We start from the raw sequence: 25,544 nt of genomic DNA, 5'->3' as shown, positions 1-25,544 counted from the left end.
GGGAAAAAAGTAGTAAAAAATGAAACATTTTCATTTGCTGCAAGGAATGCCATGTATATTTTCATTAGGGAAGTGAAAAATAAAAACACCCACAGCACTTGGTATTCCCAGGCAGTCTCCCAACCCAGTACTAATCAAGCCTCACCCTGCTTAGCTTCCGAGATCTGACGGGATCGGGCGCTTTCAAGGTAGTATGGCCGCAGGTGGAGATTGTTGTCTCATGATATCCTCTCATTCTTAAATCCATGAGCCTATATCTTGCTCCATGCATACACAGAGACTGAGAAAATGACAGGTGCACTCAAATGTACTATAGACGGAATTCTTGATGTCAGAATTCTATTTTGGAAGGTTGCATTGTGTTGAACTTTCTGAGGAAAAAACGATATATTTCTTTTCCACTGCGGGAAAAAAGTAGTAAAAAATTTCAGAGGTGCCTATATTCAACCTCCTCCTGTTTGGATTTGAACTCACTACCTCTTCCAAGTATCAGCTTGAACACTGCACACCCCAACTCTGGGAGCCACAAGCTCACCATATAACATGCTAAGTGTTCTGAGGCCTGTATGATATATTTCTAAATGACATGGGAGGCATAAGTATATTATTGTGACCGTTAAAACAAATACATTCTTGAAGAATTACCTTAAATGGAGAAATTAAATCAGAGACTGAGAAAATGACAGGTGCACTCAAATGTACTATAGACGGAATTCTTGATGTCAGAATTCTATTTTGGAAGGTTGCATTGTGTTGAACTTTCAGAGAAAAAAACGATATATTTCTTTGCCACTGCGGGAAAAAAGTAACAAGAAATTAAACATTTTCATTTGCTGCGAGGAATGCCATGTATATTTTCATTAGGGAAGCGAAAAATAAAAACACCTACAGCACCTGGTATTCCCAGGCAGTCTCCCAACCCAGTACTAATCAAGCCTCACCCTGCTTAGCTTCCGAGATCTGACGGGATCGGGCGCTTTCAAGGTAGTATGGCCGCAGGTGGAGATTGTTGTCTCATGATATCCTCTCATTCTTAAATCCATGAGCCTATATCTTGCTCCATGCATACACAGAGACTGAGAAAATGACAGGTGCACTCAAATGTACTATAGACGGAATTCTTGATGTCAGAATTCTATTTTGGAAGGTTGCATTGTGTTGTGCTTTCTGAGGAAAAAACGATATATTTCTTTGCCACTGCGGGAAAAAAGTAGTAAAAAATGAAACATTTTCATTTGCTGCAAGGAATGCCATGTATATTTTCATTAGGGAAGTGAAAAATAAAAACACCCACAGCACTTGGTATTCCCAGGCAGTCTCCCAACCCAGTACTAATCAAGCCTCACCCTGCTTAGCTTCCGAGATCTGACGGGATCGGGCGCTTTCAAGGTAGTATGGCCGCAGGTGGAGATTGTTGTCTCATGATATCCTCTCATTCTTAAATCCATGAGCCTATATCTTGCTCCATGCATACACAGAGACTGAGAAAATGACAGGTGCACTCAAATGTACTATAGACGGATTTCTTGATGTCAGAATTCTATTTTGGAAGGTTGCATTGTGTTGAACTTTCTGAGGAAAAAACGATATATTTCTTTTCCACTGCGGGAAAAAAGTAGTAAAAAATTTCAGAGGTGCCTATATTCAACCTCCTCCTGTTTGGATTTGAACTCACTACCTCTTCCAAGTATCAGCTTGAACACTGCACACCCCAACTCTGGGAGCCACAAGCTCACCATATAACATGCTAAGTGTTCTGAGGCCTGTATGATATATTTCTAAATGACATGGGAGGCATAAGTGTATTATTGTGACCGTTAAAACAAATACATTCTTGAAGAATTACCTTAAATGGAGAAATTAAATCAGAGACTGAGAAAATGACAGGTGCACTCAAATGTACTATAGACGGAATTCTTGATGTCAGAATTCTATTTTGGAAGGTTGCATTGTGTTGAAATTTCAGAGAAAAAAACGATATATTTCTTTGCCACTGCGGGAAAAAAGTAACAAGAAATGAAACATTTTCATTTGCTGCGAGGAATGCCATGTATATTTTCATTAGGGAAGCGAAAAATAAAAACACCTACAGCACCTGGTATTCCCAGGCAGTCTCCCAACCCAGTACTAATCAAGCCTCACCCTGCTTAGCTTCCGAGATCTGACGGGATCGGGCGCTTTCAAGGTAGTATGGCCGTAGGTGGAGATTGCTGTCTCATGATATCCTCTCATTCTTAAATCCATGAGCCTATATCTTGCTCCATGCATACACAGAGACTGAGAAAATGACAGGTGCACTCAAATGTACTATAGACGGAATTCTTGATGTCAGAATTCTATTTTGGAAGGTTGCATTGTGTTGAGCTTTCTGAGGAAAAAACGATATATTTCTTTGCCACTGCGGGAAAAAAGTAGCAAGAAATGAAACATTTTCATTTGCTGCGAGGAATGCCATGTATATTTTCATTAGGGAAGCGAAAAATAAAAACACCTACAGCACCTGGTATTCCCAGGCAGTCTTCCAACCCAGTACTAATCAAGCCTCACCCTGCTTAGCTTCCGAGATCTGACGGGATCGGGCGCTTTCAAGGTAGTATGGCCGTAGGTGGAGATTGCTGTCTCATGATATCCTCTCATTCTTAAATCCATGAGCCTATATCTTGCTCCATGCATACACAGAGACTGAGAAAATGACAGGTGCACTCAAATGTACTATAGACGGAATTCTTGATGTCAGAATTCTATTTTGGAAGGTTGCATTGTGTTGAGCTTTCTGAGGAAAAAACGATATATTTCTTTGCCACTGCGGGAAAAAAGTAGCAAGAAATGAAACATTTTCATTTGCTGCGAGGAATGCCATGTATATTTTCATTAGGGAAGCGAAAAATAAAAACACCTACAGCACCTGGTATTCCCAGGCAGTCTTCCAACCCAGTACTAATCAAGCCTCACCCTGCTTAGCTTCCGAGATCTGACGGGATCGGGCGCTTTCAAGGTAGTATGGCCGTAGGTGGAGATTGCTGTCTCATGATATCCTCTCATTCTTAAATCCATGAGCCTATATCTTGCTCCATGCATACACAGAGACTGAGAAAATGACAGGTGCACTCAAATGTACTACTGTATAGACGGAATTCTTGATGTCAGAATTCTATTTTGGAAGGTTGCATTGTGTTGTGCTTTCTGAGGAAAAAACGATATATTTCTTTGCCACTGCGGGAAAAAAGTAGTAAAAAATGAAACATTTTCATTTGCTGCAAGGAATGCCATGTATATTTTCATTAGGGAAGTGAAAAATAAAAACACCCACAGCACTTGGTATTCCCAGGCAGTCTCCCAACCCAGTACTATTCAAGCCTCACCCTGCTTAGCTTCCGAGATCTGACGGGATCGGGCGCTTTCAAGGTAGTATGGCCGTAGGTGGAGATTGCTGTCTCATGATATCCTCTCATTCTTAAGTCCATGAGCCTATATCTTGCTCCATGCATACACAGAGACTGAGAAAATGACAGGTGCACTCAAATGTACTATAGACGGAATTCTTGATGTCAGAATTCTATTTTGGAAGGTTGCATTGTGTTGAACTTTCAGAGAAAAAAACGATATATTTCTTTGCCACTGCGGGAAAAAAGTAGCAAGAAATGAAACATTTTCATTTGCTGCGAGGAATGCCATGTATATTTTCATTAGGGAAGCGAAAAATAAAAACACCTACAGCACCTGGTATTCCCAGGCAGTCTTCCAACCCAGTACTAATCAAGCCTCGACCTGCTTAGCTTCCGAGATCTGACGGGATCGGGCGCTTTCAAGGTAGTATGGCCGTAGGTGGAGATTGCTGTCTCATGATATCCTCTCATTCTTAAATCCATGAGCCTATATCTTGCTCCATGCATACACAGAGACTGAGAAAATGACAGGTGCACTCAAATGTACTATAGACGGAATTCTTGATGTCAGAATTCTATTTTGGAAGGTTGCATTGTGTTGAAATTTCAGAGAAAAAAACGATATATTTCTTTGCCACTGCGGGAAAAAAGTAACAAGAAATGAAACATTTTCATTTGCTGCGAGGAATGCCATGTATATTTTCATTAGGGAAGCGAAAAATAAAAACACCTACAGCACCTGGTATTCCCAGGCAGTCTCCCAACCCAGTACTAATCAAGCCTCACCCTGCTTAGCTTCCGAGATCTGACGGGATCGGGCGCTTTCAAGGTAGTATGGCCGTAGGTGGAGATTGCTGTCTCATGATATCCTCTCATTCTTAAATCCATGAGCCTATATCTTGCTCCATGCATACACAGAGACTGAGAAAATGACAGGTGCACTCAAATGTACTATAGACGGAATTCTTGATGTCAGAATTCTATTTTGGAAGGTTGCATTGTGTTGAGCTTTCTGAGGAAAAAACGATATATTTCTTTGCCACTGCGGGAAAAAAGTAGCAAGAAATGAAACATTTTCATTTGCTGCGAGGAATGCCATGTATATTTTCATTAGGGAAGCGAAAAATAAAAACACCTACAGCACCTGGTATTCCCAGGCAGTCTTCCAACCCAGTACTAATCAAGCCTCACCCTGCTTAGCTTCCGAGATCTGACGGGATCGGGCGCTTTCAAGGTAGTATGGCCGTAGGTGGAGATTGCTGTCTCATGATATCCTCTCATTCTTAAATCCATGAGCCTATATCTTGCTCCATGCATACACAGAGACTGAGAAAATGACAGGTGCACTCAAATGTACTATAGACGGAATTCTTGATGTCAGAATTCTATTTTGGAAGGTTGCATTGTGTTGAGCTTTCTGAGGAAAAAACGATATATTTCTTTGCCACTGCGGGAAAAAAGTAGCAAGAAATGAAACATTTTCATTTGCTGCGAGGAATGCCATGTATATTTTCATTAGGGAAGCGAAAAATAAAAACACCTACAGCACCTGGTATTCCCAGGCAGTCTTCCAACCCAGTACTAATCAAGCCTCACCCTGCTTAGCTTCCGAGATCTGACGGGATCGGGCGCTTTCAAGGTAGTATGGCCGTAGGTGGAGATTGCTGTCTCATGATATCCTCTCATTCTTAAATCCATGAGCCTATATCTTGCTCCATGCATACACAGAGACTGAGAAAATGACAGGTGCACTCAAATGTACTACTGTATAGACGGAATTCTTGATGTCAGAATTCTATTTTGGAAGGTTGCATTGTGTTGTGCTTTCTGAGGAAAAAACGATATATTTCTTTGCCACTGCGGGAAAAAAGTAGTAAAAAATGAAACATTTTCATTTGCTGCAAGGAATGCCATGTATATTTTCATTAGGGAAGTGAAAAATAAAAACACCCACAGCACTTGGTATTCCCAGGCAGTCTCCCAACCCAGTACTATTCAAGCCTCACCCTGCTTAGCTTCCGAGATCTGACGGGATCGGGCGCTTTCAAGGTAGTATGGCCGTAGGTGGAGATTGCTGTCTCATGATATCCTCTCATTCTTAAATCCATGAGCCTATATCTTGCTCCATGCATACACAGAGACTGAGAAAATGACAGGTGCACTCAAATGTACTATAGACGGAATTCTTGATGTCAGAATTCTATTTTGGAAGGTTGCATTGTGTTGAACTTTCAGAGAAAAAAACGATATATTTCTTTGCCACTGCGGGAAAAAAGTAGCAAGAAATGAAACATTTTCATTTGCTGCGAGGAATGCCATGTATATTTTCATTAGGGAAGCGAAAAATAAAAACACCTACAGCACCTGGTATTCCCAGGCAGTCTTCCAACCCAGTACTAATCAAGCCTCGACCTGCTTAGCTTCCGAGATCTGACGGGATCGGGCGCTTTCAAGGTAGTATGGCCGTAGGTGGAGATTGCTGTCTCATGATATCCTCTCATTCTTAAATCCATGAGCCTATATCTTGCTCCATGCATACACAGAGACTGAGAAAATGACAGGTGCACTCAAATGTACTATAGACGGAATTCTTGATGTCAGAATTCTATTTTGGAAGGTTGCATTGTGTTGTGCTTTCTGAGGAAAAAACGATATATTTCTTTGCCACTGCGGGAAAAAAGTAGTAAAAAATGAAACATTTTCATTTGCTGCAAGGAATGCCATGTATATTTTCATTAGGGAAGTGAAAAATAAAAACACCCACAGCACTTGGTATTCCCAGGCAGTCTCCCAACCCAGTACTAATCAAGCCTCACCCTGCTTAGCTTCCGAGATCTGACGGGATCGGGCGCTTTCAAGGTAGTATGGCCGCAGGTGGAGATTGTTGTCTCATGATATCCTCTCATTCTTAAATCCATGAGCCTATATCTTGCTCCATGCATACACAGAGACTGAGAAAATGACAGGTGCACTCAAATGTACTATAGACGGAATTCTTGATGTCAGAATTCTATTTTGGAAGGTTGCATTGTGTTGAACTTTCTGAGGAAAAAACGATATATTTCTTTTCCACTGCGGGAAAAAAGTAGTAAAAAATTTCAGAGGTGCCTATATTCAACCGCCTCCTGTTTGGATTTGAACTCACTACCTCTTCCAAGTATCAGCTTGAACACTGCACACCCCAACTCTGGGAGCCACAAGCTCACCATATAACATGCTAAGTGTTCTGAGGCCTGTATGATATATTTCTAAATGACATGGGAGGCATAAGTATATTATTGTGACCGTTAAAACAAATACATTCTTGAAGAATTACCTTAAATGGAGAAATTAAATCAGAGACTGAGAAAATGACAGGTGCACTCAAATGTACTATAGACGGAATTCTTGATGTCAGAATTCTATTTTGGAAGGTTGCATTGTGTTGAACTTTCAGAGAAAAAAACGATATATTTCTTTGCCACTGCGGGAAAAAAGTAACAAGAAATTAAACATTTTCATTTGCTGCGAGGAATGCCATGTATATTTTCATTAGGGAAGCGAAAAATAAAAACACCTACAGCACCTGGTATTCCCAGGCAGTCTTCCAACCCAGTACTAATCAAGCCTCGACCTGCTTAGCTTCCGAGATCTGACGGGATCGGGCGCTTTCAAGGTAGTATGGCCGTAGGTGGAGATTGCTGTCTCATGATATCCTCTCATTCTTAAATCCATGAGCCTATATCTTGCTCCATGCATACACAGAGACTGAGAAAATGACAGGTGCACTCAAATGTACTATAGACGGAATTCTTGATGTCAGAATTCTATTTTGGAAGGTTGCATTGTGTTGTGCTTTCTGAGGAAAAAACGATATATTTCTTTGCCACTGCGGGAAAAAAGTAGTAAAAAATGAAACATTTTCATTTGCTGCAAGGAATGCCATGTATATTTTCATTAGGGAAGTGAAAAATAAAAACACCCACAGCACTTGGTATTCCCAGGCAGTCTCCCAACCCAGTACTAATCAAGCCTCACCCTGCTTAGCTTCCGAGATCTGACGGGATCGGGCGCTTTCAAGGTAGTATGGCCGCAGGTGGAGATTGTTGTCTCATGATATCCTCTCATTCTTAAATCCATGAGCCTATATCTTGCTCCATGCATACACAGAGACTGAGAAAATGACAGGTGCACTCAAATGTACTATAGACGGAATTCTTGATGTCAGAATTCTATTTTGGAAGGTTGCATTGTGTTGAACTTTCAGAGAAAAAAACGATATATTTCTTTGCCACTGCGGGAAAAAAGTAACAAGAAATGAAACATTTTCATTTGCTGCGAGGAATGCCATGTATATTTTCATTAGGGAAGCGAAAAATAAAAACACCTACAGCACCTGGTATTCCCAGGCAGTCTCCCAACCCAGTACTAATCAAGCCTCACCCTGCTTAGCTTCCGAGATCTGACGGGATCGGGCGCTTTCAAGGTAGTATGGCCGTAGGTGGAGATTGCTGTCTCATGATATCCTCTCATTCTTAAATCCATGAGCCTATATCTTGCTCCATGCATACACAGAGACTGAGAAAATGACAGGTGCACTCAAATGTACTATAGACGGAATTCTTGATGTCAGAATTCTATTTTGGAAGGTTGCATTGTGTTGAGCTTTCTGAGGAAAAAACGATATATTTCTTTGCCACTGCGGGAAAAAAGTAGCAAGAAATGAAACATTTTCATTTGCTGCGAGGAATGCCATGTATATTTTCATTAGGGAAGCGAAAAATAAAAACACCTACAGCACCTGGTATTCCCAGGCAGTCTTCCAACCCAGTACTAATCAAGCCTCGACCTGCTTAGCTTCCGAGATCTGACGGGATCGGGCGCTTTCAAGGTAGTATGGCCGTAGGTGGAGATTGCTGTCTCATGATATCCTCTCATTCTTAAATCCATGAGCCTATATCTTGCTCCATGCATACACAGAGACTGAGAAAATGACAGGTGCACTCAAATGTACTATAGACGGAATTCTTGATGTCAGAATTCTATTTTGGAAGGTTGCATTGTGTTGTGCTTTCTGAGGAAAAAACGATATATTTCTTTGCCACTGCGGGAAAAAAGTAGTAAAAAATGAAACATTTTCATTTGCTGCAAGGAATGCCATGTATATTTTCATTAGGGAAGTGAAAAATAAAAACACCCACAGCACTTGGTATTCCCAGGCAGTCTCCCAACCCAGTACTAATCAAGCCTCACCCTGCTTAGCTTCCGAGATGTGACGGGATCGGGCGCTTTCAAGGTAGTATGGCTGTAGGTGGAGATTGCTGTCTCATGATATCCTCTCATTCTTAAATCCATGAGCCTATATCTTGCTCCATGCATACACAGAGACTGAGAAAATGACAGGTGCACTCAAATGTACTATAGACGGAATTCTTGATGTCAGAATTCTATTTTGGAAGGTTGCATTGTGTTGAACTTTCTGAGGAAAAAACGATATATTTCTTTTCCACTGCGGGAAAAAAGTAGTAAAAAATTTCAGAGGTGCCTATATTCAACCTCCTCCTGTTTGGATTTGAACTCACTACCTCTTCCAAGTATCAGCTTGAACACTGCACACCCCAACTCTGGGAGCCACAAGCTCACCATATAACATGCTAAGTGTTCTGAGGCCTGTATGATATATTTCTAAATGACATGGGAGGCATAAGTGTATTATTGTGACCGTTAAAACAAATACATTCTTGAAGAATTACCTTAAATGGAGAAATTAAATCAGAGACTGAGAAAATGACAGGTGCACTCAAATGTACTATAGACGGAATTCTTGATGTCAGAATTCTATTTTGGAAGGTTGCATTGTGTTGAACTTTCAGAGAAAAAAACGATATATTTCTTTGCCACTGCGGGAAAAAAGTAACAAGAAATGAAACATTTTCATTTGCTGCGAGGAATGCCATGTATATTTTCATTAGGGAAGCGAAAAATAAAAACACCTACAGCACCTGGTATTCCCAGGCAGTCTCCCAACCCAGTACTAATCAAGCCTCACCCTGCTTAGCTTCCGAGATCTGACGGGATCGGGCGCTTTCAAGGTAGTATGGCCGTAGGTGGAGATTGCTGTCTCATGATATCCTCTCATTCTTAAATCCATGAGCCTATATCTTGCTCCATGCATACACAGAGACTGAGAAAATGACAGGTGCACTCAAATGTACTATAGACGGAATTCTTGATGTCAGAATTCTATTTTGGAAGGTTGCATTGTGTTGAGCTTTCTGAGGAAAAAACGATATATTTCTTTGCCACTGCGGGAAAAAAGTAGCAAGAAATGAAACATTTTCATTTGCTGCGAGGAATGCCATGTATATTTTCATTAGGGAAGCGAAAAATAAAAACACCTACAGCACCTGGTATTCCCAGGCAATCTTCCAACCCAGTACTAATCAAGCCTCGACCTGCTTAGCTTCCGAGATCTGACGGGATCGGGCGCTTTCAAGGTAGTATGGCCGTAGGTGGAGATTGCTGTCTCATGATATCCTCTCATTCTTAAATCCATGAGCCTATATCTTGCTCCATGCATACACAGAGACTGAGAAAATGACAGGTGCACTCAAATGTACTATAGACGGAATTCTTGATGTCAGAATTCTATTTTGGAAGGTTGCATTGTGTTGTGCTTTCTGAGGAAAAAACGATATATTTCTTTGCCACTGCGGGAAAAAAGTAGTAAAAAATGAAACATTTTCATTTGCTGCAAGGAATGCCATGTATATTTTCATTAGGGAAGTGAAAAATAAAAACACCCACAGCACTTGGTATTCCCAGGCAGTCTCCCAACCCAGTACTAATCAAGCCTCACCCTGCTTAGCTTCCGAGATCTGACGGGATCGGGCGCTTTCAAGGTAGTATGGCTGTAGGTGGAGATTGCTGTCTCATGATATCCTCTCATTCTTAAATCCATGAGCCTATATCTTGCTCCATGCATACACAGAGACTGAGAAAATGACAGGTGCACTCAAATGTACTATAGACGGAATTCTTGATGTCAGAATTCTATTTTGGAAGGTTGCATTGTGTTGAACTTTCTGAGGAAAAAACGATATATTTCTTTGCCACTGCGGGAAAAAAGTAGTAAAAAATGAAACATTTTCATTTGCTGCAAGGAATGCCATGTATATTTTCATTAGGGAAGTGAAAAATAAAAACACCCACAGCACTTGGTATTCCCAGGCAGTCTCCCAACCCAGTACTATTCAAGCCTCACCCTGCTTAGCTTCCGAGATCTGACGGGATCGGGCGCTTTCAAGGTAGTATGGCCGTAGGTGGAGATTGCTGTCTCATGATATCCTCTCATTCTTAAATCCATGAGCCTATATCTTGCTCCATGCATACACAGAGACTGAGAAAATGACAGGTGCACTCAAATGTACTATAGACGGAATTCTTGATGTCAGAATTCTATTTTGGAAGGTTGCATTGTGTTGAACTTTCAGAGAAAAAAACGATATATTTCTTTGCCACTGCGGGAAAAAAGTAACAAGAAATGAAACATTTTCATTTGCTGCGAGGAATGCCATGTATATTTTCATTAGGGAAGCGAAAAATAAAAACACCTACAGCACCTGGTATTCCAAGGCAGTCTCCCAACCCAGTACTAATCAAGCCTCACCCTGCTTAGCTTCCGAGATCTGACGGGATCGGGCGCTTTCAAGGTAGTATGGCCGTAGGTGGAGATTGCTGTCTCATGATATCCTCTCATTCTTAAATCCATGAGCCTATATCTTGCTCCATGCATACACAGAGACTGAGAAAATGACAGGTGCACTCAAATGTACTATAGACGGAATTCTTGATGTCAGAATTCTATTTTGGAAGGTTGCATTGTGTTGAGCTTTCTGAGGAAAAAACGATATATTTCTTTGCCACTGCGGGAAAAAAGTAGCAAGAAATGAAACATTTTCATTTGCTGCGAGGAATGCCATGTATATTTTCATTAGGGAAGCGAAAAATAAAAACACCTACAGCACCTGGTATTCCCAGGCAGTCTTCCAACCCAGTACTAATCAAGCCTCGACCTGCTTAGCTTCCGAGATCTGACGGGATCGGGCGCTTTCAAGGTAGTATGGCCGTAGGTGGAGATTGCTGTCTCATGATATCCTCTCATTCTTAAATCCATGAGCCTATATCTTGCTCCATGCATACACAGAGACTGAGAAAATGACAGGTGCACTCAAATGTACTATAGACGGAATTCTTGATGTCAGAATTCTATTTTGGAAGGTTGCATTGTGTTGTGCTTTCTGAGGAAAAAACGATATATTTCTTTGCCACTGCGGGAAAAAAGTAGTAAAAAATGAAACATTTTCATTTGCTGCAAGGAATGCCATGTATATTTTCATTAGGGAAGTGAAAAATAAAAACACCCACAGCACTTGGTATTCCCAGGCAGTCTCCCAACCCAGTACTAATCAAGCCTCACCCTGCTTAGCTTCCGAGATCTGACGGGATCGGGCGCTTTCAAGGTAGTATGGCTGTAGGTGGAGATTGCTGTCTCATGATATCCTCTCATTCTTAAATCCATGAGCCTATATCTTGCTCCATGCATACACAGAGACTGAGAAAATGACAGGTGCACTCAAATGTACTATAGACGGAATTCTTGATGTCAGAATTCTATTTTGGAAGGTTGCATTGTGTTGAACTTTCAGAGAAAAAAACGATATATTTCTTTGCCACTGCGGGAAAAAAGTAACAAGAAATGAAACATTTTCATTTGCTGCGAGGAATGCCATGTATATTTTCATTAGGGAAGCGAAAAATAAAAACACCTACAGCACCTGGTATTCCCAGGCAGTCTCCCAACCCAGTACTAATCAAGCCTCACCCTGCTTAGCTTCCGAGATCTGACGGGATCGGGCGCTTTCAAGGTAGTATGGCCGTAGGTGGAGATTGCTGTCTCATGATATCCTCTCATTCTTAAATCCATGAGCCTATATCTTGCTCCATGCATACACAGAGACTGAGAAAATGACAGGTGCACTCAAATGTACTATAGACGGAATTCTTGATGTCAGAATTCTATTTTGGAAGGTTGCATTGTGTTGAGCTTTCTGAGGAAAAAACGATATATTTCTTTGCCACTGCGGGAAAAAAGTAGCAAGAAATGAAACATTTTCATTTGCTGCGAGGAATGCCATGTATATTTTCATTAGGGAAGCGAAAAATAAAAACACCTACAGCACCTGGTATTCCCAGGCAGTCTTCCAACCCAGTACTAATCAAGCCTCGACCTGCTTAGCTTCCGAGATCTGACGGGATCGGGCGCTTTCAAGGTAGTATGGCCGTAGGTGGAGATTGCTGTCTCATGATATCCTCTCATTCTTAAATCCATGAGCCTATATCTTGCTCCATGCATACACAGAGACTGAGAAAATGACAGGTGCACTCAAATGTACTATAGACGGAATTCTTGATGTCAGAATTCTATTTTGGAAGGTTGCATTGTGTTGTGCTTTCTGAGGAAAAAACGATATATTTCTTTGCCACTGCGGGAAAAAAGTAGTAAAAAATGAAACATTTTCATTTGCTGCAAGGAATGCCATGTATATTTTCATTAGGGAAGTGAAAAATAAAAACACCCACAGCACTTGGTATTCCCAGGCAGTCTCCCAACCCAGTACTAATCAAGCCTCACCCTGCTTAGCTTCCGAGATGTGACGGGATCGGGCGCTTTCAAGGTAGTATGGCTGTAGGTGGAGATTGCTGTCTCATGATATCCTCTCATTCTTAAATCCATGAGCCTATATCTTGCTCCATGCATACACAGAGACTGAGAAAATGACAGGTGCACTCAAATGTACTATAGACGGAATTCTTGATGTCAGAATTCTATTTTGGAAGGTTGCATTGTGTTGAACTTTCTGAGGAAAAAACGATATATTTCTTTTCCACTGCGGGAAAAAAGTAGTAAAAAATTTCAGAGGTGCCTATATTCAACCTCCTCCTGTTTGGATTTGAACTCACTACCTCTTCCAAGTATCAGCTTGAACACTGCACACCCCAACTCTGGGAGCCACAAGCTCACCATATAACATGCTAAGTGTTCTGAGGCCTGTATGATATATTTCTAAATGACATGGGAGGCATAAGTGTATTATTGTGACCGTTAAAACAAATACATTCTTGAAGAATTACCTTAAATGGAGAAATTAAATCAGAGACTGAGAAAATGACAGGTGCACTCAAATGTACTATAGACGGAATTCTTGATGTCAGAATTCTATTTTGGAAGGTTGCATTGTGTTGAACTTTCAGAGAAAAAAACGATATATTTCTTTGCCACTGCGGGAAAAAAGTAACAAGAAATGAAACATTTTCATTTGCTGCGAGGAATGCCATGTATATTTTCATTAGGGAAGCGAAAAATAAAAACACCTACAGCACCTGGTATTCCCAGGCAGTCTCCCAACCCAGTACTAATCAAGCCTCACCCTGCTTAGCTTCCGAGATCTGACGGGATCGGGCGCTTTCAAGGTAGTATGGCCGTAGGTGGAGATTGCTGTCTCATGATATCCTCTCATTCTTAAATCCATGAGCCTATATCTTGCTCCATGCATACACAGAGACTGAGAAAATGACAGGTGCACTCAAATGTACTATAGACGGAATTCTTGATGTCAGAATTCTATTTTGGAAGGTTGCATTGTGTTGAGCTTTCTGAGGAAAAAACGATATATTTCTTTGCCACTGCGGGAAAAAAGTAGCAAGAAATGAAACATTTTCATTTGCTGCGAGGAATGCCATGTATATTTTCATTAGGGAAGCGAAAAATAAAAACACCTACAGCACCTGGTATTCCCAGGCAATCTTCCAACCCAGTACTAATCAAGCCTCGACCTGCTTAGCTTCCGAGATCTGACGGGATCGGGCGCTTTCAAGGTAGTATGGCCGTAGGTGGAGATTGCTGTCTCATGATATCCTCTCATTCTTAAATCCATGAGCCTATATCTTGCTCCATGCATACACAGAGACTGAGAAAATGACAGGTGCACTCAAATGTACTATAGACGGAATTCTTGATGTCAGAATTCTATTTTGGAAGGTTGCATTGTGTTGTGCTTTCTGAGGAAAAAACGATATATTTCTTTGCCACTGCGGGAAAAAAGTAGTAAAAAATGAAACATTTTCATTTGCTGCAAGGAATGCCATGTATATTTTCATTAGGGAAGTGAAAAATAAAAACACCCACAGCACTTGGTATTCCCAGGCAGTCTCCCAACCCAGTACTAATCAAGCCTCACCCTGCTTAGCTTCCGAGATCTGACGGGATCGGGCGCTTTCAAGGTAGTATGGCTGTAGGTGGAGATTGCTGTCTCATGATATCCTCTCATTCTTAAATCCATGAGCCTATATCTTGCTCCATGCATACACAGAGACTGAGAAAATGACAGGTGCACTCAAATGTACTATAGACGGAATTCTTGATGTCAGAATTCTATTTTGGAAGGTTGCATTGTGTTGAACTTTCTGAGGAAAAAACGATATATTTCTTTGCCACTGCGGGAAAAAAGTAGTAAAAAATGAAACATTTTCATTTGCTGCAAGGAATGCCATGTATATTTTCATTAGGGAAGTGAAAAATAAAAACACCCACAGCACTTGGTATTCCCAGGCAGTCTCCCAACCCAGTACTATTCAAGCCTCACCCTGCTTAGCTTCCGAGATCTGACGGGATCGGGCGCTTTCAAGGTAGTATGGCCGTAGGTGGAGATTGCTGTCTCATGATATCCTCTCATTCTTAAATCCATGAGCCTATATCTTGCTCCATGCATACACAGAGACTGAGAAAATGACAGGTGCACTCAAATGTACTATAGACGGAATTCTTGATGTCAGAATTCTATTTTGGAAGGTTGCATTGTGTTGAACTTTCAGAGAAAAAAACGATATATTTCTTTGCCACTGCGGGAAAAAAGTAACAAGAAATGAAACATTTTCATTTGCTGCGAGGAATGCCATGTATATTTTCATTAGGGAAGCGAAAAATAAAAACACCTACAGCACCTGGTATTCCAAGGCAGTCTCCCAACCCAGTACTAATCAAGCCTCACCCTGCTTAGCTTCCGAGATCTGACGGGATCGGGCGCTTTCAAGGTAGTATGGCCGTAGGTGGAGATTGCTGTCTCATGATATCCTCTCATTCTTAAATCCATGAGCCTATATCTTGCTCCATGCATACACAGAGACTGAGAAAATGACAGGTGCACTCAAATGTACTATAGACGGAATTCTTGATGTCAGAATTCTATTTTGGAAGGTTGCATTGTGTTGAGCTTTCTGAGGAAAAAACGATATATTTCTTTGCCACTGCGGGAAAAAAGTAGCAAGAAATGAAACATTTTCATTTGCTGCGAGGAATGCCATGTATATTTTCATTAGGGAAGCGAAAAATAAAAACACCTACAGCACCTGGTATTCCCAGGCAGTCTTCCAACCCAGTACTAATCAAGCCTCGACCTGCTTAGCTTCCGAGATCTGACGGGATCGGGCGCTTTCAAGGTAGTATGGCCGTAGGTGGAGATTGCTGTCTCATGATATCCTCTCATTCTTAAATCCATGAGCCTATATCTTGCTCCATGCATACACAGAGACTGAGAAAATGACAGGTGCACTCAAATGTACTATAGACGGAATTCTTGATGTCAGAATTCTATTTTGGAAGGTTGCATTGTGTTGTGCTTTCTGAGGAAAAAACGATATATTTCTTTGCCACTGCGGGAAAAAAGTAGTAAAAAATGAAACATTTTCATTTGCTGCAAGGAATGCCATGTATATTTTCATTAGGGAAGTGAAAAATAAAAACACCCACAGCACTTGGTATTCCCAGGCAGTCTCCCAACCCAGTACTAATCAAGCCTCACCCTGCTTAGCTTCCGAGATCTGACGGGATCGGGCGCTTTCAAGGTAGTATGGCTGTAGGTGGAGATTGCTGTCTCATGATATCCTCTCATTCTTAAATCCATGAGCCTATATCTTGCTCCATGCATACACAGAGACTGAGAAAATGACAGGTGCACTCAAATGTACTATAGACGGAATTCTTGATGTCAGAATTCTATTTTGGAAGGTTGCATTGTGTTGAACTTTCTGAGGAAAAAACGATATATTTCTTTTCCACTGCGGGAAAAAAGTAGTAAAAAATTTCAGAGGTGCCTATATTCAACCTCCTCCTGTTTGGATTTGAACTCACTACCTCTTCCAAGTATCAGCTTGAACACTGCACACCCCAACTCTGGGAGCCACAAGCTCACCATATAACATGCTAAGTGTTCTGAGGCCTGTATGATATATTTCTAAATGACATGGGAGGCATAAGTGTATTATTGTGACCGTTAAAACAAATACATTCTTGAAGAATTACCTTAAATGGAGAAATTAAATCAGAGACTGAGAAAATGACAGGTGCACTCAAATGTACTATAGACGGAATTCTTGATGTCAGAATTCTATTTTGGAAGGTTGCATTGTGTTGAACTTTCAGAGAAAAAAACGATATATTTCTTTGCCACTGCGGGAAAAAAGTAACAAGAAATGAAACATTTTCATTTGCTGCGAGGAATGCCATGTATATTTTCATTAGGGAAGCGAAAAATAAAAACACCTACAGCACCTGGTATTCCCAGGCAGTCTCCCAACCCAGTACTAATCAAGCCTCACCCTGCTTAGCTTCCGAGATCTGACGGGATCGGGCGCTTTCAAGGTAGTATGGCCGTAGGTGGAGATTGCTGTCTCATGATATCCTCTCATTCTTAAATCCATGAGCCTATATCTTGCTCCCTGCATACACAGAGACTGAGAAAATGACAGGTGCACTCAAATGTACTATAGACGGAATTCTTGATGTCAGAATTCTATTTTGGAAGGTTGCATTGTGTTGAGCTTTCTGAGGAAAAAACGATATATTTCTTTGCCACTGCGGGAAAAAAGTAGTAAAAAATGAAACATTTTCATTTGCTGCAAGGAATGCCATGTATATTTTCATTAGGGAAGCGAAAAATAAAAACACCCACAGCACTTGGTATTCCCAGGCAGTCTCCCAACCCAGTACTAATCAAGCCTCACCCTGCTTAGCTTCCAAGATCTGACGGGATCGGGCGCTTTCAAGGTAGTATGGCTGTAGGTGGAGATTGCTGTCTCATGATATCCTCTCATTCTTAAATCCATGAGCCTATATCTTGCTCCATGCATACACAGAGACTGAGAAAATGACAGGTGCACTCAAATGTACTATAGACGGAATTCTTGATGTCAGAATTCTATTTTGGAAGGTTGCATTGTGTTGAGCTTTCTGAGGAAAAAACGATATATTTCTTTGCCACTGCGGGAAAAAAGTAGCAAGAAATGAAACATTTTCATTTGCTGCGAGGAATGCCATGTATATTTTCATTAGGGAAGCGAAAAATAAAAACACCTACAGCACCTGGTATTCCCAGGCAGTCTTCCAACCCAGTACTAATCAAGCCTCACCCTGCTTAGCTTCCGAGATCTGACGGGATCGGGCGCTTTCAAGGTAGTATGGCCGTAGGTGGAGATTGCTGTCTCATGATATCCTCTCATTCTTAAATCCATGAGCCTATATCTTGCTCCATGCATACACAGAGACTGAGAAAATGACAGGTGCACTCAAATGTACTATAGACGGAATTCTTGATGTCAGAATTCTATTTTGGAAGGTTGCATTGTGTTGTGCTTTCTGAGGAAAAAACGATATATTTCTTTGCCACTGCGGGAAAAAAGTAGTAAAAAATGAAACATTTTCATTTGCTGCAAGGAATGCCATGTATATTTTCATTAGGGAAGTGAAAAATAAAAACACCAACAGCACTTGGTATTCCCAGGCAGTCTCCCAACCCAGTACTAATCAAGCCTCACCCTGCTTAGCTTCCGAGATCTGACGGGATCGGGCGCTTTCAAGGTAGTATGGCTGTAGGTGGAGATTGCTGTCTCATGATATCCTCTCATTCTTAAATCCATGAGCCTATATCTTGCTCCATGCATACACAGAGACTGAGAAAATGACAGGTGCACTCAAATGTACTATAGACGGAATTCTTGATGTCAGAATTCTATTTTGGAAGGTTGCATTGTGTTGAACTTTCTGAGGAAAAAACGATATATTTCTTTTCCACTGCGGGAAAAAAGTAGTAAAAAATTTCAGAGGTGCCTACAGTATATTCAACCTCCTCCTGTTTGGATTTGAACTCACTACCTCTTCCAAGTATCAGCTTGAACACTGCACACCCCAACTCTGGGAGCCACAAGCTCACCATATAACATGCTAAGTGTTCTGAGGCCTGTATGATATATTTCTAAATGACATGGGAGGCATAAGTGTATTATTGTGACCGTTAAAACAAATACATTCTTGAAGAATTACCTTAAATGGAGAAATTAAATCAGAGACTGAGAAAATGACAGGTGCACTCAAATGTACTATAGACGGAATTCTTGATGTCAGAATTCTATTTTGGAAGGTTGCATTGTGTTGAACTTTCAGAGAAAAAAACGATATATTTCTTTGCCACTGCGGGAAAAAAGTAACAAGAAATGAAACATTTTCATTTGCTGCGAGGAATGCCATGTATATTTTCATTAGGGAAGCGAAAAATAAAAACACCTACAGCACCTGGTATTCCCAGGCAGTCTCCCAACCCAGTACTAATCAAGCCTCACCCTGCTTAGCTTCCGAGATCTGACGGGATCGGGCGCTTTCAAGGTAGTATGGCCGTAGGTGGAGATTGCTGTCTCATGATATCCTCTCATTCTTAAATCCATGAGCCTATATCTTGCTCCATGCATACACAGAGACTGAGAAAATGACAGGTGCACTCAAATGTACTATAGACGGAATTCTTGATGTCAGAATTCTATTTTGGAAGGTTGCATTGTGTTGAGCTTTCTGAGGAAAAAACGATATATTTCTTTGCCACTGCGGGAAAAAAGTAGTAAAAAATGAAACATTTTCATTTGCTGCAAGGAATGCCATGTATATTTTCATTAGGGAAGCGAAAAATAAAAACACCCACAGCACTTGGTATTCCCAGGCAGTCTCCCAACCCAGTACTAATCAAGCCTCACCCTGCTTAGCTTCCGAGATCTGACGGGATCGGGCGCTTTCAAGGTAGTATGGCTGTAGGTGGAGATTGCTGTCTCATGATATCCTCTCATTCTTAAATCCATGAGCCTATATCTTGCTCCATGCATACACAGAGACTGAGAAAATGACAGGTGCACTCAAATGTACTATAGACGGAATTCTTGATGTCAGAATTCTATTTTGGAAGGTTGCATTGTGTTGAGCTTTCTGAGGAAAAAACGATATATTTCTTTGCCACTGCGGGAAAAAAGTAGCAAGAAATGAAACATTTTCATTTGCTGCGAGGAATGCCATGTATATTTTCATTAGGGAAGCGAAAAATAAAAACACCTACAGCACCTGGTATTCCCAGGCAGTCTTCCAACCCAGTACTAATCAAGCCTCACCCTGCTTAGCTTCCGAGATCTGATGGGATCGGGCGCTTTCAAGGTAGTATGGCCGTAGGTGGAGATTGCTGTCTCATGATATCCTCTCATTCTTAAATCCATGAGCCTATATCTTGCTGCATGCATACACAGAGACTGAGAAAATGACAGGTGCACTCAAATGTACTATAGACGGAATTCTTGATGTCAGAATTCTATTTTGGAAGGTTGCATTGTGTTGTGCTTTCTGAGGAAAAAACGATATATTTCTTTGCCACTGCGGGAAAAAAGTAGTAAAAAATGAAACATTTTCATTTGCTGCAAGGAATGCCATGTATATTTTCATTAGGGAAGTGAAAAATAAAAACACCAACAGCACTTGGTATTCCCAGGCAGTCTCCCAACCCAGTACTAATCAAGCCTCACCCTGCTTAGCTTCCGAGATCTGACGGGATCGGGCGCTTTCAAGGTAGTATGGCTGTAGGTGGAGATTGCTGTCTCATGATATCCTCTCATTCTTAAATCCATGAGCCTATATCTTGCTCCATGCATACACAGAGACTGAGAAAATGACAGGTGCACTCAAATGTACTATAGACGGAATTCTTGATGTCAGAATTCTATTTTGGAAGGTTGCATTGTGTTGAACTTTCTGAGGAAAAAACGATATATTTCTTTTCCACTGCGGGAAAAAAGTAGTAAAAAATTTCAGAGGTGCCTACAGTATATTCAACCTCCTCCTGTTTGGATTTGAACTCACTACCTCTTCCAAGTATCAGCTTGAACACTGCACACCCCAACTCTGGGAGCCACAAGCTCACCATATAACATGCTAAGTGTTCTGAGGCCTGTATGATATATTTCTAAATGACATGGGAGGCATAAGTGTATTATTGTGACCGTTAAAACAAATACATTCTTGAAGAATTACCTTAAATGGAGAAATTAAATCAGAGACTGAGAAAATGACAGGTGCACTCAAATGTACTATAGACGGAATTCTTGATGTCAGAATTCTATTTTGGAAGGTTGCATTGTGTTGAACTTTCAGAGAAAAAAACGATATATTTCTTTGCCACTGCGGGAAAAAAGTAACAAGAAATGAAACATTTTCATTTGCTGCGAGGAATGCCATGTATATTTTCATTAGGGAAGCGAAAAATAAAAACACCTACAGCACCTGGTATTCCCAGGCAGTCTCCCAACCCAGTACTAATCAAGCCTCACCCTGCTTAGCTTCCGAGATCTGACGGGATCGGGCGCTTTCAAGGTAGTATGGCCGTAGGTGGAGATTGCTGTCTCATGATATCCTCTCATTCTTAAATCCATGAGCCTATATCTTGCTCCATGCATACACAGAGACTGAGAAAATGACAGGTGCACTCAAATGTACTATAGACGGAATTCTTGATGTCAGAATTCTATTTTGGAAGGTTGCATTGTGTTGAGCTTTCTGAGGAAAAAACGATATATTTCTTTGCCACTGCGGGAAAAAAGTAGTAAAAAATGAAACATTTTCATTTGCTGCAAGGAATGCCATGTATATTTTCATTAGGGAAGCGAAAAATAAAAACACCCACAGCACTTGGTATTCCCAGGCAGTCTCCCAACCCAGTACTAATCAAGCCTCACCCTGCTTAGCTTCCGAGATCTGACGGGATCGGGCGCTTTCAAGGTAGTATGGCTGTAGGTGGAGATTGCTGTCTCATGATATCCTCTCATTCTTAAATCCATGAGCCTATATCTTGCTCCATGCATACACAGAGACTGAGAAAATGACAGGTGCACTCAAATGTACTATAGACGGAATTCTTGATGTCAGAATTCTATTTTGGAAGGTTGCATTGTGTTGAGCTTTCTGAGGAAAAAACGATATATTTCTTTGCCACTGCGGGAAAAAAGTAGCAAGAAATGAAACATTTTCATTTGCTGCGAGGAATGCCATGTATATTTTCATTAGGGAAGCGAAAAATAAAAACACCTACAGCACCTGGTATTCCCAGGCAGTCTTCCAACCCAGTACTAATCAAGCCTCACCCTGCTTAGCTTCCGAGATCTGATGGGATCGGGCGCTTTCAAGGTAGTATGGCCGTAGGTGGAGATTGCTGTCTCATGATATCCTCTCATTCTTAAATCCATGAGCCTATATCTTGCTGCATGCATACACAGAGACTGAGAAAATGACAGGTGCACTCAAATGTACTATAGACGGAATTCTTGATGTCAGAATTCTATTTTGGAAGGTTGCATTGTGTTGTGCTTTCTGAGGAAAAAACGATATATTTCTTTGCCACTGCGGGAAAAAAGTAGTAAAAAATGAAACATTTTCATTTGCTGCAAGGAATGCCATGTATATTTTCATTAGGGAAGTGAAAAATAAAAACACCAACAGCACTTGGTATTCCCAGGCAGTCTCCCAACCCAGTACTAATCAAGCCTCACCCTGCTTAGCTTCCGAGATCTGACGGGATCGGGCGCTTTCAAGGTAGTATGGCTGTAGGTGGAGATTGCTGTCTCATGATATCCTCTCATTCTTAAATCCATGAGCCTATATCTTGCTCCATGCATACACAGAGACTGAGAAAATGACAGGTGCACTCAAATGTACTATAGACGGAATTCTTGATGTCAGAATTCTATTTTGGAAGGTTGCATTGTGTTGAACTTTCTGAGGAAAAAACGATATATTTCTTTTCCACTGCGGGAAAAAAGTAGTAAAAAATTTCAGAGGTGCCTACAGTATATTCAACCTCCTCCTGTTTGGATTTGAACTCACTACCTCTTCCAAGTATCAGCTTGAACACTGCACACCCCAACTCTGGGAGCCACAAGCTCACCATATAACATGCTAAGTGTTCTGAGGCCTGTATGATATATTTCTAAATGACATGGGAGGCATAAGTGTATTATTGTGACCGTTAAAACAAATACATTCTTGAAGAATTACCTTAAATGGAGAAATTAAATCAGAGACTGAGAAAATGACAGGTGCACTCAAATGTACTATAGACGGAATTCTTGATGTCAGAATTCTATTTTGGAAGGTTGCATTGTGTTGAACTTTCAGAGAAAAAAACGATATATTTCTTTGCCACTGCGGGAAAAAAGTAACAAGAAATGAAACATTTTCATTTGCTGCGAGGAATGCCATGTATATTTTCATTAGGGAAGCGAAAAATAAAAACACCTACAGCACCTGGTATTCCCAGGCAGTCTCCCAACCCAGTACTAATCAAGCCTCACCCTGCTTAGCTTCCGAGATCTGACGGGATCGGGCGCTTTCAAGGTAGTATGGCCGTAGGTGGAGATTGCTGTCTCATGATATCCTCTCATTCTTAAATCCATGAGCCTATATCTTGCTCCATGCATACACAGAGACTGAGAAAATGACAGGTGCACTCAAATGTACTATAGACGGAATTCTTGATGTCAGAATTCTATTTTGGAAGGTTGCATTGTGTTGAGCTTTCTGAGGAAAAAACGATATATTTCTTTGCCACTGCGGGAAAAAAGTAGTAAAAAATGAAACATTTTCATTTGCTGCAAGGAATGCCATGTATATTTTCATTAGGGAAGCGAAAAATAAAAACACCCACAGCACTTGGTATTCCCAGGCAGTCTCCCAACCCAGTACTAATCAAGCCTCACCCTGCTTAGCTTCCGAGATCTGACGGGATCGGGCGCTTTCAAGGTAGTATGGCTGTAGGTGGAGATTGCTGTCTCATGATATCCTCTCATTCTTAAATCCATGAGCCTATATCTTGCTCCATGCATACACAGAGACTGAGAAAATGACAGGTGCACTCAAATGTACTATAGACGGAATTCTTGATGTCAGAATTCTATTTTGGAAGGTTGCATTGTGTTGAGCTTTCTGAGGAAAAAACGATATATTTCTTTGCCACTGCGGGAAAAAAGTAGCAAGAAATGAAACATTTTCATTTGCTGCGAGGAATGCCATGTATATTTTCATTAGGGAAGCGAAAAATAAAAACACCTACAGCACCTGGTATTCCCAGGCAGTCTTCCAACCCAGTACTAATCAAGCCTCACCCTGCTTAGCTTCCGAGATCTGACGGGATCGGGCGCTTTCAAGGTAGTATGGCCGTAGGTGGAGATTGCTGTCTCATGATATCCTCTCATTCTTAAATCCATGAGCCTATATCTTGCTCCATGCATACACAGAGACTGAGAAAATGACAGGTGCACTCAAATGTACTATAGACGGAATTCTTGATGTCAGAATTCTATTTTGGAAGGTTGCATTGTGTTGTGCTTTCTGAGGAAAAAACGATATATTTCTTTGCCACTGCGGGAAAAAAGTAGTAAAAAATGAAACATTTTCATTTGCTGCAAGGAATGCCATGTATATTTTCATTAGGGAAGTGAAAAATAAAAACACCCACAGCACTTGGTATTCCCAGGCAGTCTCCCAACCCAGTACTAATCAAGCCTCACCCTGCTTAGCTTCCGAGATCTGACGGGATCGGGCGCTTTCAAGGTAGTATGGCCGCAGGTGGAGATTGTAGTCTCATGATATCCTCTCATTCTTAAATCCATGAGCCTATATCTTGCTCCATGCATACACAGAGACTGAGAAAATGACAGGTGCACTCAAATGTACTATAGACGGAATTCTTGATGTCAGAATTCTATTTTGGAAGGTTGCATTGTGTTGAACTTTCTGAGGAAAAAACGATATATTTCTTTTCCACTGCGGGAAAAAAGTAGTAAAAAATTTCAGAGGTGCCTACAGTATATTCAACCTCCTCCTGTTTGGATTTGAACTCACTACCTCTTCCAAGTATCAGCTTGAACACTGCACACCCCAACTCTGGGAGCCACAAGCTCACCATATAACATGCTAAGTGTTCTGAGGCCTGTATGATATATTTCTAAATGACATGGGAGGCATAAGTGTATTATTGTGACCGTTAAAACAAATACATTCTTGAAGAATTACCTTAAATGGAGAAATTAAATCAGAGACTGAGAAAATGACAGGTGCACTCAAATGTACTATAGACGGAATTCTTGATGTCAGAATTCTATTTTGGAAGGTTGCATTGTGTTGAACTTTCAGAGAAAAAAACGATATATTTCTTTGCCACTGCGGGAAAAAAGTAACAAGAAATGAAACATTTTCATTTGCTGCGAGGAATGCCATGTATATTTTCATTAGGGAAGCGAAAAATAAAAACACCTACAGCACCTGGTATTCCCAGGCAGTCTCCCAACCCAGTACTAATCAAGCCTCACCCTGCTTAGCTTCCGAGATCTGACGGGATCGGGCGCTTTCAAGGTAGTATGGCCGTAGGTGGAGATTGCTGTCTCATGATATCCTCTCATTCTTAAATCCATGAGCCTATATCTTGCTCCATGCATACACAGAGACTGAGAAAATGACAGGTGCACTCAAATGTACTATAGACGGAATTCTTGATGTCAGAATTCTATTTTGGAAGGTTGCATTGTGTTGTGCTTTCTGAGGAAAAAACGATATATTTCTTTGCCACTGCGGGAAAAAAGTAGTAAAAAATGAAACATTTTCATTTGCTGCAAGGAATGCCATGTATATTTTCATTAGGGAAGTGAAAAATAAAAACACCCACAGCACTTGGTATTCCCAGGCAGTCTCCCAACCCAGTACTAATCAAG

The 25,544-nt window shown here is 41.0% G+C and overlaps 51 non-coding genes and 2 pseudogenes across 51 annotated transcripts; all 53 read right to left on the bottom strand.

The window, feature by feature from the left end:
- Window positions 1-86: 86 nt before the first annotated feature.
- On the bottom strand, window positions 87-205 carry LOC142477307 (5S ribosomal RNA). Its single transcript, XR_012792270.1, has one exon. It is a non-coding gene; the product is annotated as a 5S ribosomal RNA (ribosomal RNA).
- A 677-nt stretch (window positions 206-882) lies between these two features.
- LOC142477297 (5S ribosomal RNA) lies at window positions 883-1,001 on the bottom strand. Its single transcript, XR_012792260.1, has one exon. It is a non-coding gene; the product is annotated as a 5S ribosomal RNA (ribosomal RNA).
- A 286-nt stretch (window positions 1,002-1,287) lies between these two features.
- LOC142477306 (5S ribosomal RNA) lies at window positions 1,288-1,406 on the bottom strand. Its single transcript, XR_012792269.1, has one exon. It is a non-coding gene; the product is annotated as a 5S ribosomal RNA (ribosomal RNA).
- Window positions 1,407-2,083: 677 nt separating this feature from the next.
- LOC142477357 (5S ribosomal RNA) lies at window positions 2,084-2,202 on the bottom strand. Its single transcript, XR_012792318.1, has one exon. It is a non-coding gene; the product is annotated as a 5S ribosomal RNA (ribosomal RNA).
- A 286-nt stretch (window positions 2,203-2,488) lies between these two features.
- On the bottom strand, window positions 2,489-2,607 carry LOC142477324 (5S ribosomal RNA). The gene has a single exon (XR_012792286.1). It is a non-coding gene; the product is annotated as a 5S ribosomal RNA (ribosomal RNA).
- A 286-nt stretch (window positions 2,608-2,893) lies between these two features.
- LOC142477322 (5S ribosomal RNA) lies at window positions 2,894-3,012 on the bottom strand. Its single transcript, XR_012792284.1, has one exon. It is a non-coding gene; the product is annotated as a 5S ribosomal RNA (ribosomal RNA).
- Window positions 3,013-3,303: 291 nt separating this feature from the next.
- LOC142477405 (5S ribosomal RNA) lies at window positions 3,304-3,422 on the bottom strand. The gene has a single exon (XR_012792362.1). It is a non-coding gene; the product is annotated as a 5S ribosomal RNA (ribosomal RNA).
- Window positions 3,423-3,708: 286 nt separating this feature from the next.
- Window positions 3,709-3,827, bottom strand: LOC142477352 (5S ribosomal RNA). Its single transcript, XR_012792313.1, has one exon. It is a non-coding gene; the product is annotated as a 5S ribosomal RNA (ribosomal RNA).
- A 286-nt stretch (window positions 3,828-4,113) lies between these two features.
- Window positions 4,114-4,232, bottom strand: LOC142477345 (5S ribosomal RNA). Its single transcript, XR_012792307.1, has one exon. It is a non-coding gene; the product is annotated as a 5S ribosomal RNA (ribosomal RNA).
- Window positions 4,233-4,518: 286 nt separating this feature from the next.
- LOC142477321 (5S ribosomal RNA) lies at window positions 4,519-4,637 on the bottom strand. The gene has a single exon (XR_012792283.1). It is a non-coding gene; the product is annotated as a 5S ribosomal RNA (ribosomal RNA).
- Window positions 4,638-4,923: 286 nt separating this feature from the next.
- Window positions 4,924-5,042, bottom strand: LOC142477320 (5S ribosomal RNA). The gene has a single exon (XR_012792282.1). It is a non-coding gene; the product is annotated as a 5S ribosomal RNA (ribosomal RNA).
- Window positions 5,043-5,333: 291 nt separating this feature from the next.
- LOC142477402 (5S ribosomal RNA) lies at window positions 5,334-5,452 on the bottom strand. The gene has a single exon (XR_012792361.1). It is a non-coding gene; the product is annotated as a 5S ribosomal RNA (ribosomal RNA).
- A 286-nt stretch (window positions 5,453-5,738) lies between these two features.
- On the bottom strand, window positions 5,739-5,857 carry LOC142477351 (5S ribosomal RNA). The gene has a single exon (XR_012792312.1). It is a non-coding gene; the product is annotated as a 5S ribosomal RNA (ribosomal RNA).
- A 286-nt stretch (window positions 5,858-6,143) lies between these two features.
- On the bottom strand, window positions 6,144-6,262 carry LOC142477305 (5S ribosomal RNA). Its single transcript, XR_012792268.1, has one exon. It is a non-coding gene; the product is annotated as a 5S ribosomal RNA (ribosomal RNA).
- Window positions 6,263-6,939: 677 nt separating this feature from the next.
- Window positions 6,940-7,058, bottom strand: LOC142477350 (5S ribosomal RNA). Its single transcript, XR_012792311.1, has one exon. It is a non-coding gene; the product is annotated as a 5S ribosomal RNA (ribosomal RNA).
- Window positions 7,059-7,344: 286 nt separating this feature from the next.
- On the bottom strand, window positions 7,345-7,463 carry LOC142477304 (5S ribosomal RNA). The gene has a single exon (XR_012792267.1). It is a non-coding gene; the product is annotated as a 5S ribosomal RNA (ribosomal RNA).
- Window positions 7,464-7,749: 286 nt separating this feature from the next.
- Window positions 7,750-7,868, bottom strand: LOC142477334 (5S ribosomal RNA). Its single transcript, XR_012792296.1, has one exon. It is a non-coding gene; the product is annotated as a 5S ribosomal RNA (ribosomal RNA).
- A 286-nt stretch (window positions 7,869-8,154) lies between these two features.
- Window positions 8,155-8,273, bottom strand: LOC142477349 (5S ribosomal RNA). Its single transcript, XR_012792310.1, has one exon. It is a non-coding gene; the product is annotated as a 5S ribosomal RNA (ribosomal RNA).
- Window positions 8,274-8,559: 286 nt separating this feature from the next.
- LOC142477356 (5S ribosomal RNA) lies at window positions 8,560-8,678 on the bottom strand. The gene has a single exon (XR_012792317.1). It is a non-coding gene; the product is annotated as a 5S ribosomal RNA (ribosomal RNA).
- A 677-nt stretch (window positions 8,679-9,355) lies between these two features.
- On the bottom strand, window positions 9,356-9,474 carry LOC142477323 (5S ribosomal RNA). Its single transcript, XR_012792285.1, has one exon. It is a non-coding gene; the product is annotated as a 5S ribosomal RNA (ribosomal RNA).
- Window positions 9,475-9,760: 286 nt separating this feature from the next.
- LOC142477359 (5S ribosomal RNA) lies at window positions 9,761-9,879 on the bottom strand (annotated as a pseudogene).
- Window positions 9,880-10,165: 286 nt separating this feature from the next.
- On the bottom strand, window positions 10,166-10,284 carry LOC142477379 (5S ribosomal RNA). Its single transcript, XR_012792338.1, has one exon. It is a non-coding gene; the product is annotated as a 5S ribosomal RNA (ribosomal RNA).
- A 286-nt stretch (window positions 10,285-10,570) lies between these two features.
- On the bottom strand, window positions 10,571-10,689 carry LOC142477401 (5S ribosomal RNA). Its single transcript, XR_012792360.1, has one exon. It is a non-coding gene; the product is annotated as a 5S ribosomal RNA (ribosomal RNA).
- Window positions 10,690-10,975: 286 nt separating this feature from the next.
- LOC142477317 (5S ribosomal RNA) lies at window positions 10,976-11,094 on the bottom strand. Its single transcript, XR_012792279.1, has one exon. It is a non-coding gene; the product is annotated as a 5S ribosomal RNA (ribosomal RNA).
- A 286-nt stretch (window positions 11,095-11,380) lies between these two features.
- LOC142477348 (5S ribosomal RNA) lies at window positions 11,381-11,499 on the bottom strand. The gene has a single exon (XR_012792309.1). It is a non-coding gene; the product is annotated as a 5S ribosomal RNA (ribosomal RNA).
- A 286-nt stretch (window positions 11,500-11,785) lies between these two features.
- Window positions 11,786-11,904, bottom strand: LOC142477378 (5S ribosomal RNA). The gene has a single exon (XR_012792337.1). It is a non-coding gene; the product is annotated as a 5S ribosomal RNA (ribosomal RNA).
- Window positions 11,905-12,190: 286 nt separating this feature from the next.
- LOC142477312 (5S ribosomal RNA) lies at window positions 12,191-12,309 on the bottom strand. Its single transcript, XR_012792274.1, has one exon. It is a non-coding gene; the product is annotated as a 5S ribosomal RNA (ribosomal RNA).
- A 286-nt stretch (window positions 12,310-12,595) lies between these two features.
- On the bottom strand, window positions 12,596-12,714 carry LOC142477347 (5S ribosomal RNA). Its single transcript, XR_012792308.1, has one exon. It is a non-coding gene; the product is annotated as a 5S ribosomal RNA (ribosomal RNA).
- Window positions 12,715-13,000: 286 nt separating this feature from the next.
- Window positions 13,001-13,119, bottom strand: LOC142477355 (5S ribosomal RNA). The gene has a single exon (XR_012792316.1). It is a non-coding gene; the product is annotated as a 5S ribosomal RNA (ribosomal RNA).
- A 677-nt stretch (window positions 13,120-13,796) lies between these two features.
- Window positions 13,797-13,915, bottom strand: LOC142477300 (5S ribosomal RNA). The gene has a single exon (XR_012792263.1). It is a non-coding gene; the product is annotated as a 5S ribosomal RNA (ribosomal RNA).
- A 286-nt stretch (window positions 13,916-14,201) lies between these two features.
- LOC142477358 (5S ribosomal RNA) lies at window positions 14,202-14,320 on the bottom strand (annotated as a pseudogene).
- A 286-nt stretch (window positions 14,321-14,606) lies between these two features.
- LOC142477377 (5S ribosomal RNA) lies at window positions 14,607-14,725 on the bottom strand. Its single transcript, XR_012792336.1, has one exon. It is a non-coding gene; the product is annotated as a 5S ribosomal RNA (ribosomal RNA).
- A 286-nt stretch (window positions 14,726-15,011) lies between these two features.
- On the bottom strand, window positions 15,012-15,130 carry LOC142477400 (5S ribosomal RNA). The gene has a single exon (XR_012792359.1). It is a non-coding gene; the product is annotated as a 5S ribosomal RNA (ribosomal RNA).
- Window positions 15,131-15,416: 286 nt separating this feature from the next.
- On the bottom strand, window positions 15,417-15,535 carry LOC142477316 (5S ribosomal RNA). Its single transcript, XR_012792278.1, has one exon. It is a non-coding gene; the product is annotated as a 5S ribosomal RNA (ribosomal RNA).
- A 286-nt stretch (window positions 15,536-15,821) lies between these two features.
- Window positions 15,822-15,940, bottom strand: LOC142477344 (5S ribosomal RNA). The gene has a single exon (XR_012792306.1). It is a non-coding gene; the product is annotated as a 5S ribosomal RNA (ribosomal RNA).
- A 286-nt stretch (window positions 15,941-16,226) lies between these two features.
- On the bottom strand, window positions 16,227-16,345 carry LOC142477376 (5S ribosomal RNA). The gene has a single exon (XR_012792335.1). It is a non-coding gene; the product is annotated as a 5S ribosomal RNA (ribosomal RNA).
- Window positions 16,346-17,022: 677 nt separating this feature from the next.
- Window positions 17,023-17,141, bottom strand: LOC142477398 (5S ribosomal RNA). Its single transcript, XR_012792357.1, has one exon. It is a non-coding gene; the product is annotated as a 5S ribosomal RNA (ribosomal RNA).
- Window positions 17,142-17,427: 286 nt separating this feature from the next.
- LOC142477338 (5S ribosomal RNA) lies at window positions 17,428-17,546 on the bottom strand. The gene has a single exon (XR_012792300.1). It is a non-coding gene; the product is annotated as a 5S ribosomal RNA (ribosomal RNA).
- Window positions 17,547-17,832: 286 nt separating this feature from the next.
- Window positions 17,833-17,951, bottom strand: LOC142477319 (5S ribosomal RNA). The gene has a single exon (XR_012792281.1). It is a non-coding gene; the product is annotated as a 5S ribosomal RNA (ribosomal RNA).
- Window positions 17,952-18,237: 286 nt separating this feature from the next.
- Window positions 18,238-18,356, bottom strand: LOC142477302 (5S ribosomal RNA). The gene has a single exon (XR_012792265.1). It is a non-coding gene; the product is annotated as a 5S ribosomal RNA (ribosomal RNA).
- Window positions 18,357-19,038: 682 nt separating this feature from the next.
- LOC142477387 (5S ribosomal RNA) lies at window positions 19,039-19,157 on the bottom strand. Its single transcript, XR_012792345.1, has one exon. It is a non-coding gene; the product is annotated as a 5S ribosomal RNA (ribosomal RNA).
- Window positions 19,158-19,443: 286 nt separating this feature from the next.
- On the bottom strand, window positions 19,444-19,562 carry LOC142477374 (5S ribosomal RNA). Its single transcript, XR_012792333.1, has one exon. It is a non-coding gene; the product is annotated as a 5S ribosomal RNA (ribosomal RNA).
- Window positions 19,563-19,848: 286 nt separating this feature from the next.
- Window positions 19,849-19,967, bottom strand: LOC142477296 (5S ribosomal RNA). Its single transcript, XR_012792259.1, has one exon. It is a non-coding gene; the product is annotated as a 5S ribosomal RNA (ribosomal RNA).
- Window positions 19,968-20,253: 286 nt separating this feature from the next.
- On the bottom strand, window positions 20,254-20,372 carry LOC142477301 (5S ribosomal RNA). The gene has a single exon (XR_012792264.1). It is a non-coding gene; the product is annotated as a 5S ribosomal RNA (ribosomal RNA).
- Window positions 20,373-21,054: 682 nt separating this feature from the next.
- Window positions 21,055-21,173, bottom strand: LOC142477375 (5S ribosomal RNA). The gene has a single exon (XR_012792334.1). It is a non-coding gene; the product is annotated as a 5S ribosomal RNA (ribosomal RNA).
- A 286-nt stretch (window positions 21,174-21,459) lies between these two features.
- Window positions 21,460-21,578, bottom strand: LOC142477373 (5S ribosomal RNA). The gene has a single exon (XR_012792332.1). It is a non-coding gene; the product is annotated as a 5S ribosomal RNA (ribosomal RNA).
- Window positions 21,579-21,864: 286 nt separating this feature from the next.
- Window positions 21,865-21,983, bottom strand: LOC142477295 (5S ribosomal RNA). Its single transcript, XR_012792258.1, has one exon. It is a non-coding gene; the product is annotated as a 5S ribosomal RNA (ribosomal RNA).
- A 286-nt stretch (window positions 21,984-22,269) lies between these two features.
- LOC142477299 (5S ribosomal RNA) lies at window positions 22,270-22,388 on the bottom strand. The gene has a single exon (XR_012792262.1). It is a non-coding gene; the product is annotated as a 5S ribosomal RNA (ribosomal RNA).
- A 682-nt stretch (window positions 22,389-23,070) lies between these two features.
- Window positions 23,071-23,189, bottom strand: LOC142477364 (5S ribosomal RNA). Its single transcript, XR_012792323.1, has one exon. It is a non-coding gene; the product is annotated as a 5S ribosomal RNA (ribosomal RNA).
- A 286-nt stretch (window positions 23,190-23,475) lies between these two features.
- Window positions 23,476-23,594, bottom strand: LOC142477372 (5S ribosomal RNA). The gene has a single exon (XR_012792331.1). It is a non-coding gene; the product is annotated as a 5S ribosomal RNA (ribosomal RNA).
- A 286-nt stretch (window positions 23,595-23,880) lies between these two features.
- Window positions 23,881-23,999, bottom strand: LOC142477318 (5S ribosomal RNA). The gene has a single exon (XR_012792280.1). It is a non-coding gene; the product is annotated as a 5S ribosomal RNA (ribosomal RNA).
- Window positions 24,000-24,285: 286 nt separating this feature from the next.
- On the bottom strand, window positions 24,286-24,404 carry LOC142477303 (5S ribosomal RNA). Its single transcript, XR_012792266.1, has one exon. It is a non-coding gene; the product is annotated as a 5S ribosomal RNA (ribosomal RNA).
- Window positions 24,405-25,086: 682 nt separating this feature from the next.
- Window positions 25,087-25,205, bottom strand: LOC142477293 (5S ribosomal RNA). Its single transcript, XR_012792257.1, has one exon. It is a non-coding gene; the product is annotated as a 5S ribosomal RNA (ribosomal RNA).
- Window positions 25,206-25,544: the final 339 nt, after the last annotated feature.

The sequence above is a fragment of the Ascaphus truei genome, unplaced genomic scaffold, assembly GCF_040206685.1.
Source record: "Ascaphus truei isolate aAscTru1 unplaced genomic scaffold, aAscTru1.hap1 HAP1_SCAFFOLD_2066, whole genome shotgun sequence".
Lineage (NCBI taxonomy): Eukaryota > Metazoa > Chordata > Amphibia > Anura > Ascaphidae > Ascaphus > Ascaphus truei.
Note: the sequence above shows the minus strand (reverse complement) of the source record. Positions and strands in the feature narration are given on the sequence as shown.